Below are 12046 nucleotides of genomic sequence, written 5' to 3'. Positions count from 1 at the left end.
GGCCCACAGAATAAGTGATATCATGTCGTTTTCAACTTTTTCTGTCTGGCTTATTTCACTTAGCATGATTATCTTGAGGTCTATCCCTGTCGTCGCAAATGGCAGTATTTCATCTCTTCTTATGGCTGAGTAATATTCCATGGTATATATGTACCACAGCTTCTTTAGCCAGTCATCAATCATAGGACATTTGGGTTGCTTCCATGTCGTGGCCACCATGAATAATGCTGTTATGAACATCGGTATGCAAATATCTTTTTGGATATATGTTTTCAAGTCTTAGAGGTAAATACCTAGTAGAGGGATTGCTGGATCATATGGTAGATCAATTCTTAGTTTTTTGAGGAAACTCCTTACTGTTTTTCATAGTGGCTGTACCAATTTGCAGTCCTACCAGCAATGTATAAGGGTTCCTTTTTCTCTGCATCCTAACACTTGTCCTGTTGATAATGGCTATTCTAACAGGTGTGAGATGGTATCTCACTGTGGTTTTGATTTGCATTTCCCTAATAGCTAGTGATGTTGAGCATCCTTTCGTATGTTTGTTGGCCATTTGTATGTCTTCTTGGGAGAAGTGTCTTTTCAGGTCCTCTGCCCATTTTTTAATTGGGTGGTTTGTTTTTTTGTTGTTATTGAATTATTTCAGTTCTTTGTGTATTTTGGTTAAAAGGGCCTTATCAGAGGTTTTGCTTGCAAATATATTCTCCCATTTGGATGATTGTTTCTTTACTTTGTTGATGTGATTGTCCCCACATTTTTAACTCTAGTATGGCTTGTATGCAGCAGATTAAAGGATCACTTTCCTCACTTGTTTAGGTGCTGTAGGCCCAGAAATATAACCAATATTAGCTCTGTAAAACATTTAAGAAGGAAATCTATAGATATTGTATTTGGATTTGATATATGATATGAATGATTTCTGGATTACCTATGCCAGTAGTCTCTTTCATTATTGTGAAATAGTGGGATTTTATAAAAATTATATTGCTTAATAATTTATAATGTTTTATTAACCAAATATAAGCCTAAAATATTTAATTGTATAATTGATTAAAATAGGTATAAAATATAGATCATAATGTACACAGAGATTGAAAACAATATACAGAGAAATTCAAAATTAGTTTACAGTTACCAATAGTAGATGTTTTTACTATTTGGGGAAGAAAGATTATGTGGGGTATATACTTGAAATTGCTACTTTTAACTGTGATACCAGGAATGAAATTATTTCAGTTAGGGCTTGTTCATTACCTCTTTCAGACCCTCATTATTTTGAAAAAATAGGTGATTCATAACATATAAAATAGTGCGTACTTGCTTTTCATTTCAAAGAATGAAACCTACTGAGAAATGATGTCATTCCCCTAAATTCAGAACAATTAATTAAATCATGGATACATGTTTGTGTAATAGGTTTTTAATGCATACATTCCATGAGCGTCGTCTTCAATGAAGCAATTTTTGTGGAATAAACTTTCTTTCCAGTAATTAGGCTTTCGATTATTGTTTTTGGATTATTTCTTTTGGAGATGTTGGTAAATCATTTTCAGTGTTTTCAGTGGTGGCAGAGCTTCCTATCTCGAGAGTACTTTTAGTGTTAGAATGGTCACAGGTCATTTGAAGCCAAATCTGATGAATAAAGTATGTGATTTGGTATTGAACAATGCTGTTTTAGTTAAAAATAAGGCATTTTTGTTTACCTTAATTGATTCTGAAAACTTCTAAAAGAGTTTCAAAAAGTGTTCATAATAGCGATTTTTGTACTTTTTGTGTCTCTTCAGAACATCACAGCTCGTATAATTTCAGCAAAGAACTCATCATCATTGTCTAGCCTAATAAGATATGGTCTCCCAAGGTGACTGCTTTGGGGATAGCCCTCATTTAGATATAGATGTGGTAGAGATATGCTAGAGATACGTTGGCGAGAGGGAGATGTTTGTAGTCACATTTGCTCTGGAATATAACATATGCTTTTTGGTTAATGGAAAAAGGTCTTTTGTAAGGCCATCAACTGAGCTTCTAGTTCATAAACATAAGAATAATGTGTGTTACATATATGAAATCTTTGTGATAAGCTTATCTGAGTTAGAATAGCTTGTTTAGCTTGGGTGCCCACAGTTTCAGAGAAATCATTTTAAAATTGCTGCACTGTTACAGTTCTTCATAGTTTCTTCGTATATAGATTATTCATTCATATGTTCTCTGAACATGATTTATGTTATGATGCTAGGAGGTATGAAGATATGCAAATGAACTGGACATGGATTATAGCAGACAAGAAATACATTGTTTTGCAAGGGAAAAACCTTCATATATTGTATATTAAATCTTAGAAGTTATTTTAGTAAGTGGTTAATATTTAATGTATTCTTTCATTTTTTTTATAATAAAGGGGAATTAGGGTCTGTTTCATCAAAAGAGCATTTACAATTTACATTTTAGACATGCTTGGTGCTAATGTCAAGTCTGATTACAACATCTTATGTTCGAATAAAGAAAATATCTCTGTAGAAAGAAATAAACACTAGTTTAACTGATATAGGAGCGTGTATTATGATTAAAAGACTGTATTTTAAACATATTTCTTGGACTTGGCCATTTGATTTGAAGTAGTTTTAAATTTTAAGATTGAGGTCAGTGGGATATTTTATCTCAGTCTTAAGAACCAGTGACCATGACATTTCACATTAATATCGTGAGTCTATCTACAAAATAAAAAATATTAAGGCAAGGAGTAGATTAATTCTATGGGAAGCTGAAAAAGTAATGGACTTCTACTTCAAAGTACAACTAAGTAAAAATGTATTGCGTATTATGCTTTTTTTAGGTGACACAATATTTTGTGCCAGCTAGTTTTACATAAAATCAGGATTTTTGTACACATTTTCATGGAAGAAAATGAATTGGTTAAAAGCTACTGTGTGTTAGGCATTTCACATAAGTTACTCGAAGGATCAAATGAAATAACTTTGGAATGAAGTTTCTGTGTTTTTCAAGATGAGATTGAGACAGGGCAAAGGGACACATGACATATGTAGTGTCACCCAACTAATATGTGCTGTAACTGACATTGAGACATATCTGCTGTCTGTCTCCATAGCCTCTGCTCTGCACTATTCTATGTAGTCTCTCACAGTTGATATTTTAAAGGTATTTTAGGTAGAAATCGAGTAATAATAATGGCTTTTATTAGAGTCTTTTTTTTTTCTGCCCATCATTTTGAAGTTTCTTCTCTTTTAGAAGTCTTTCATATATGACCCTTAATAAAAGCCCCCCCTTTTTTTTATTGGTTGGGAGAGAGGGTGATATGTACCACTGGACTTCATACCCCAGAAGCGCACTCAGTTGATTAATTTTAGCACTGAGTTAGGAGTTGGAAGTAAGCTGTTCCTTTTGTTATAGAGAACAACATCAGCGGAGAGCCACCTGGTTCATTCTCACTTCCTTAATTCTAAATGTCAAGTCATCTCCCAGTGGAACATAAATATGTCATCATCTTGATTTCTGTATTCTTTTTGAACCTCTTGTGGAATTCAGTGAAGGAATCATCCACTGTCTTAGTACAGGCCTCTTAATTTGCCTTCCACATGTACTTCTTTAATCTAGCCGCTTGTTTTTTTTTTTTTTTTTTTACCATCGTGATTATTTACATGTGTATACTGTCTTATAGTTTGTAAAACATTTTCATGTTTATTGCTGATTTTATTTAGCTTATACCTGAAGATAAAGAAATAAAGAAAAAACAAGGACTTTGTTAACCTTGGCTTTTAAAAAATTCTTTAAAAATATCCTGCTATTTAGATTTCTGACTTAAATTATATGTATTAGTAGTAAGTATAATCAAAAGTTTAGTTATGTGCCAAATAGAACATTTTTCTTAATGTCATCCAGAGTTTCTGTGCAGAAATTCTTTATTCTGTAGCCAAAGGTGATGCTTTTTATCTGAAGGTTCTGAAGTCCATCTGGAATTATAGTGACAATAAATTGTATTCTAATCATTTGCACAGTGTCTGTAATGCAAGTGATGACCATCAACTTATAGATTAAGTTGAATCTAAGCATTATTCTAAAGTTCAGAAGTTAAAGAAAGGTTATGTAAAGAGAAACAAAGCCTTTCATGTACATTAAAATAGAAACTGTCTATTGATCTGTAAAATGTCCTCCTTATGTGGGCATTTCAGGCTAATTTTACAAGCTTTTACTATTTTTATATATGTCCTATGTGCAGGAAAACTATAGTCTTAAGATAATTATTTAAAAGTACTTCCTTAACTTGCCAGTAATTCACTTTCACTTTCCCTTCCTGGTTACTTTGAAAATATTCTTAGTAGGTTATGGCATGAAATACTAAGAGTATTCTTTATAAGTTTTATTTATTTTTCTAGTTATTTTATACAATAACTTGAGACTTTTATTAAAAGCTGGCTTTGCTTGAGGATCTGACAGCACAGGGGTAGTAAAAGTAGACATTTTTTCAGGGTGCGACTTCCAACGAAGTAAGAGAGAGATGTACCAGTTGTGGCAGGGATGACAATTGCTAATGGATCACTGAACTGTATTCCTTCTATCAGACCTCTCCAAGGAACTCAACTTTCAAGGAGAGAAGTCTTAAAGAGGTTTGGTAGCTTTCTTACCTTTTATCTCCCCAGACAGTGAAAGCAGAACATCTCACAATGTTAGGATTTGGTAAGAGAGAATAATTTGGAGATATCAAATGTAAAATGAGACCTCTAGGCACATTGCATTACAGTATATGGTAAAGAGTTGGGTTAAAGCAGTAAATGCGTGAACCAGGCAGCCTTTTTTTTTTTTTTTTTTTTGACCTGATCTTGTGTTATAGGTAGATGCAGTTTTGGAATCCTATACTTAGAGTTATGGAATGGCTCGCCTGAGCTGGGAAAAAGCCTGTTGGGATCTCAGGAGGAGTCAAGTAAAGAAAAGTTGCTCTTCACCACATTTCCCTTTTGTTGAGGACAGTAGATTGGGAATGGTGACAAAGTAAAAGATGCATTGATCGAAGTTGTGGAAGGTGAGCAGCAATTTAAGAGGGTTAAAATATGATTTTTAAACTGGAAATTGCAGAGGACATACCTGATTTCCTAAATAAAACCAAAGATTGAAATGAAAGTCAGTATAAGAGAAGTCATGTATGCATGTATGTGTGTATGTGTGTGACTGAAAGACCCCATCATTTGGAAGGATGTGGAGAAATGTAACTGAAAAACCATTTATAAGTAATTAGGTCTTAAAAATGCTTCAATTTGGAAGGCCATTGAGACATATAATTATTAGCCATATGTTATACATAACGTTCTGGAAAGCTATCACTGTTGCCTTTGTGACCTCAGGGATAAATATATCCTGTACAAGTATAATAATGTTGGTATGTGACCTGAAAAGGGAGCTGAATATGCACATTTGTTAAGGCAAGTGTTGTGGTAAAGATACTGCTAGCTTAATTGGTGTTATTGTGATTAATATTTTTTCTATATTTTTAAAAATTTTAAACAACTTTATTGAATATAATTTAATCATAAAATTTAGCCATTTTACCTATAATGTTTATTTAAGGAGATTGCCCTTATTTTAAAAGGAGTCCAAGATGACCGAGAAATGGGAGGAAATTGCTTTTCATTACATAAGGAATCTTATGCTTTATAATAAAAACTGAATAAGATTTTCTGTTTGAGTTCCTAAAATTTAAATTATAATGCTAAAATTTTTGTTTAAATTTTGCAATGCTTTAATGGAATGTACTATTTCAAAAATATAGTTGAATACATTTTAAAGGGATGTTGGGACTCTTTATTAATGTGATATAAATAGGATGCATGCCAATTTTTCTCATCTTTACATTGTGGGCTCTTTTTCCCCCTTCTTTAAATAGGGCATGGAGAGATATGGTTTCTGTTATTTTCATCCTGTTGGTCCAAGAATCTCCTCTTGTAATGAGATGAAACAAAACTATGGGTGTTTGAACCAATGATCCATTAAGTGACTCTGGTTTTGATTTTGTATTAAATTGTGTGTTATCTATACAAATTTAGTAGTGTCAACTTTTTAAGAAGTCCCAAGCAGTGTTTTCTTTTATGTTTGAGAATGAACTTGCATGGTTGATTAGAATCTTCATCTTTTAAAGAGATAAAGAAAAATCTAGTCTATGGCCGTGCCACCCTGAACAAGCCTGATCCTGTCTGATCTTGGAAACTAAGCAGAGTTGGGCCTGGTTAGTATTTGGATGGGAGACTACCTAAGAAGACCAGGTGCTGTAGGCGTAAAAAAATAAAAAATAAGGGATTGTAAGTTGACAAAGTCCTTGCAATCTGTGAGGTCAACCAAGCATTGCCTAGTTTAAAAAAAAAAAAAAAAAAAAAAAGAGAAAATCTGGTTCACTCTTGTGAATTCTAAAATATTTTGGTTCCAGGTCCTAATTTTTCTTACCCTGGTATTATGTCACACATGGTAATATCTCACACATGGTCATTCATTTTCTTTGATAAAAGTTTTTAACTTTTTTCCCTCAATTTTCTCACTGGTAGATGTGGGAAAAGTTTACCTTTTTTATTGTCTTTCTTTGGGAAATTGAAGATCATTTTTTGTCCCGTTTCACTTTTGGCCTGACCTTTTTAGGTCACTTAAACCTCTTTGCATTTCTCATAGGATGTAATAGTCATGCTGCAATTCATGTGTAGTCATATTAATTTTTTTGTGTGAATAAACTACTGTGGAGTGCTAAATTGTGTTAAGATGATGACTTTTCAAAATTGCCGGTGTTCTAGTTTTGAACTACTTAAAGTATTTTCTAAAATTTTTTTGAGAGACAAATCAACACAGACCTATATATTTTTAGAAATTTGACATTTGATTAATTTTTTAATGAATCAAATTACTATTTGAGATGTTATAAAACTTTTTTGGATAATTCATTTAGAAATAATCGTCTGTGTTTAAATTTTAATATTTTTAAAGAAAATGTGCAGATGATAAATTACCATGAAAGGTTTACATAAAAAAATCTGTTTTCTGTATTTTGAGGAAAAACATTTTTTTGAGATTTTGACTTCTGTATGCATAAATTAGTTTTGGTTCTGTTGGCCTTAAAAATTTTAGTGGGTTTGGTTTAAAGAATGATGTATTTTTAGTTATTGGACAATAGATGGCAGCATTATCTTACTTGATCACTACAGACATGAAAAGTGAATTTCATGATACAGATAGTCTTCTGATAAAATTATTGGATGTTATTAAAGTAGTTAACACTTAATTTTTTATGATTTATTGCTTTTTAAACTTTTACTAGTATTTATATAAGAATTGAAGAAATTGACCTTTTCAGAGGCAGCATGGTCCTGTGCAGCTATCAGGCGGCAATCTGTGTGCTGGAGACCACATATGAAATAATTTGTTCATTGACTTAATGCTTAATAACTTTCTTGCTCTGTTGTTGTGACTGTGTGCTTGTCTTAGAATGTGGTCCTTGTCCTTTTGCCCATAGGAGCTGACCGAGGTGAGAGTTTTTGAATCTAAGGACAAATATTTGTTACCTTTACCATGAATTACTTTCACACTTACTCAAAACTAACTTTTGAATAAAATGCAATTTGATTTGCTCATGAATCCTCAAACCTCTTAACATATGTTAAGGTTAATATATATGGGTGATTTAATGGCTTTTTTTTCCTCCAGTATTTGTTGCTGTACATCACCTAATCTGATCATTTTAGATCCTAACTCTTATATAAGCTGTACTGTTGCTGTTTAGCTTATTTTCCCCCGAGTTAGAGACAGAGAGAATTATACCACAGCTAGTTGCTATCTTAGGTAATTTATCTGTTTTACATGTTCTCTCCCTTGGCATGTGAGTTCCTTCTTAGTCATCTTTAACCTTTGGCACCAGAGACACTGTTGACTAGTGATGAAGAGCAGACTGTAGTGAGCTATTAATATTAAGCCAGATTGTAAAGCCAGATATTGCCATTTATTAGTTATATGACTTTGAGCAAATGACAGTATCTCTGTGCTTCAGTATTCTCACTTATTTGATGAAGACAACAATAGTAGTCCTTTCTAAAGATGGAATGTGAGTGCATATATTTAAAGGGTTTAATGTGTTTGGTATTATTACCATCATTAAACAAATACTTGGCACAAAATAGGAATTCGGGTATTTTTGTGTGTGTATGCATTGGTGAAGAAGTAAAAAAGTGTTTGACTATAATGTATTGAAGTAACTTAATTCTTTGTAAAAGAACAAAAAATGTATTCTAAAGGTTAAATAAACGTGGCATGTATGTCTGTGCATGTGCGAATCCCTTGAGTTTTTCAGTAGAATCCCATTTAGGTGGCTGTCAAGTCCAGTCTGCATAGTCTTGACGGATCTTGGATAAGATCCTCGTACTATCACTTTTCCTGACATGGACACTACAAATTGTATTGAATCTGAGTTCTAATTTAATCCATTCTTATTAAATTGGAAGCAGTAATAGCTTTCAATTTAATGGGATTTAATTCAGTATTAGAGATTTTGATGTTTCTTCAAACTTAATAAATGAAATTTGTTATATATATTTCCATGTATTTGTCTATATGTCTGTGTACTTGCAGAGAGCAGTGATCTTGGAGTGTGACTTGTATTCAGATGTCGAGTTATTTGCAATGATGCGTAAGGGAGCATAGTGTAAGTGTCGCAATAAGAATGGCACTTTCTCATTTTTCCCTTTCTACCCAGGGAATAAAGCAGAGAAAAATAAAAGTAAGGGCCTTCAAAATGAGACTTTCATCCATTTGAAAGAAGGGAAGGAAATTAAGAGTCTCTAGAGAAGATCTGGAATGTTGTTTACTCTTGAGGGTGAGCATCCATCCAGCCCTCATAATGATGAAAAAAGAGCTGTGGGTGAAATGAAATCCTTCAAAAATTTATTCTTGGCATTATATTCAATCTTTCCCACTAAATTATTTTTAGAAATAGCTAAGTTTACCAGTTTTCAAGTCTTAAACTGTGCTTTCTCTTGAATATGTTATGAACAGTAAGTGAGTCTAATTAATCACCTAAGTACATTTCTGAGTTAATGTCTGATTATTGCATTTGATCATGGAATTTTGTTTCACAGATGTACTATGGTTCATCCTTGTGGCTTGCTCTTTGCTTTCTCTCTTTTAGTATTTTCAGTAACCATTTTAGCTAACATCATATTAGCTATTTTCTTCTTTTTTTCTTTATTTTTAATTGAGTTGCTGTGTAATTCGACATTATTATTAACTATGATTTTAAAATCTATAAAGAACTCCTTGATGACTGCAATTTGAGTAAAATTCGTAGCAACAAGTGAATCAAATAATCAGATCATTAAGAATATTTTCTTCTTTCCACGTGACAGCTGAATTGTTATCTAGCTTATAAAAATGAAGGAACTGTGAGAATGTTATAGTATACAGACATTTAAATGTGAGATCAAATTAAGGCAAAGAAGCTTTAGGGAGAGTATTTGAAGCTTATCATTTCCATCTCATTTGTAGCAGCTTTTTATTCTTGTGATTTAGGTAAGTTGCAAATTATATGCAAACTATAAATAAGGGGTGTTTTTTTCTGGGGGGAAAAAAGAGATAACCCTTTTTAGTTTAAATGCAAGCTATTTTTTTTCCTATTAGTATAGATAGGAAGAATATTATATGAAGAGTTTTCGCTTTTGTGAAATGTAAATAGCTATGTGAATGTATTCACTATTTGTGTATTCTTCATGTAATAATTTAAACATAAATATCTTTCCTTGCTAAATGTATAGAAAATACATTATAAAACAATAGAATTATTTTGCAGAATCTTATGCAACATAGAAGTGTGTGTATTACTTGTAACACAGGATAAAAAAAACAGGATAATTATGGATATAACTATGGATTTAACTCATGTAATGTTTAAGGAATTAATGTTGCAACTTAAAAACTAGCAGTTTTGAGCTAGCAATGGCTCAACTGAGGGATGTTTGGATTAGTCATTAAAATTTTCTAAGCCTCTGTTTTCTTTGAAATGAAATGATGCTCTCTCTTGACTTCATGAAATTGAAGTGAAAACATAAATATGAGATAATATTTTAGTTTTTGAAAATAATTTTAAATTTAAAAATAAATAACTCATTAAGCTTCAATGTTATTCATTTGTAAACTGATGGTTTTTGAATTCCTTGCTTTCTTTCATCTGTTGGGTTATTTTTGTGCAATTTAGTAGCTCAGTTCTTAAATATACCAAAAGGTGGCACTGTTTACCTGTGTTTAATATTTTAATTTGCTTTTTGACAAAAAAAAATGTGTTGGATGTTTTATCTGCAAATATATTAAATTGAGGTTATATTTTTTACATTTAATTTTCTGTTTTTCAAATGGGTCTTTAATTCATGTAAGGTTTACAAAGACCAGGTTTTATTTTTATTTTATGGTTTGGAATTTTAGATATTTAACAATCATTTCATAGCTATAAACTCCTGTATAATCCAGTATAATTAATGATAAAAACTTGTATTAATGTGACAGCTAATGTTTCATGGAAAACATAGTTGCTTTTGTGTAGCAAAAACCATTAATTTTTTTAAGCCTCTAAAAACAATCCAGTGATTAAAACATAACAGCCATAAAGAAATGATTTGTGTGCCTCTTAGGTCACACCACATAGGTTTATCCATTCTGGAATGTTAAAAATACCTTTGAAAATTTAGCAAAATCCTTCATTGCTTGAGTTTCCTACTGGCAGTGGTGTGATGAAAGGGAAATCTAAGTTTTATGAATAGCTTCTTTAGGTGAGAAATGCAAAAATTAGATAATATGAATTTGATTTGAAGTGAGGATTATTTATATAGCAGGATGTAGCAAATACATTTCCCATACATTTATGTGAAGACCTCCTGATTGTTCATTCATAGAGCATATTATGACCAATGTAGTTTATGACCCAAGCAAGATAATATAAGTAGGATATTTTTATGTCCACTTAAAGCTATCTAGAGTTGTTTTTCAATATAAGCAGAATTTGTCAGTGATTTTTACTAGAAGTAAGAAAGCACAGAATGCTTCTGTTAATAATATAAAATGCTTGACTCTTGTTTTAGGGATAAGGTGAAGAAACCTTAGATAATTTCAAGAGTATTTCCACCGTTTTTATTTATGTTATTCAAAGTAGAAAATGTTTCAAGTTAACTTGTACATTTCAGTTTTTTTCCATAAATATCACTTTTTTTTTTTTAAGTTACTAATCTTTAAAATCTTTTCCCATTTAAAACTCATCCTCATAACTCTGAAGTGACTATCTCAGTTACTAAATGTATATAGTTTGGGGGAATTGGAGACATACTTGGCATTTAGTGGTTTCTTTTATGTTCATATGAGTGTATGTGCTTATATATTTAAATGCTCACCTTGTTGCTGCCTTCGTTGATGTTGGTAATATGATATATATGTGATTTATTTTAACTGTTTAAAAATGCATAATTAAAGGAGGATTTGATTATTCAGCAACTGTTCTAGGAGCGAAAGACTATCATTTAGACATTTTCTTTCAGTATTTACCAATTGTTCTTTGAGTTGTGAATAGTGTGAAAAATCGAAAAAAATGTATTGTGACACTTTAATGCTTCAGAGGCCGTACTCTTAGGATATTCTTATTGTAGAGTTACAAAAGTGTTTTAATTACATAGCAAGGCACTGATCTGCCATTTTACCTATTTTTGTAGTTGTAAAATTCTATGGATATGGTAAATAAAAAGGTTTATTTTCCTAAATGACTTGATGATTTCAGATTTTTGTAAAAAATTATAAAAAGCAAAAATGTACTCAGAATGACTTTAAAAACAACTTATTTCTGGACACTAAATTGAGAAAGATAGCCAAGTGTCCCAAAAATGCTTTCAACAAGTTTCCTCTTCTCTCCCCTGCTTGCCTCACTCTCAGGCTCTCTGTAATTTCACATTTGACTCTCAGTGTAGGAGCTGAACTAGTCAAATGTGATATACAAGCAATATTTTTTCTCCAAATAATACTCGTGATTAAAAGAAAT

General features: G+C 31.8%; 1 protein-coding gene and 1 pseudogene across 3 annotated transcripts in view; both read left to right on the top strand.

The window, feature by feature from the left end:
• The window catches only part of CDKAL1 (CDK5 regulatory subunit associated protein 1 like 1), a 626461-nt gene that overhangs the window by 14313 nt on the left and 600102 nt on the right, over nt 1–12046 (top strand). The gene's annotated exons all lie outside the window — the stretch shown is intronic.
• On the top strand, nt 6160–6278 carry LOC118604968 (annotated as a pseudogene).

Source organism: Rousettus aegyptiacus, unplaced genomic scaffold, assembly GCF_014176215.1.
Source record: "Rousettus aegyptiacus isolate mRouAeg1 unplaced genomic scaffold, mRouAeg1.p scaffold_m13_p_1, whole genome shotgun sequence".
Lineage (NCBI taxonomy): Eukaryota > Metazoa > Chordata > Mammalia > Chiroptera > Pteropodidae > Rousettus > Rousettus aegyptiacus.
Note: the sequence above shows the minus strand (reverse complement) of the source record. Positions and strands in the feature narration are given on the sequence as shown.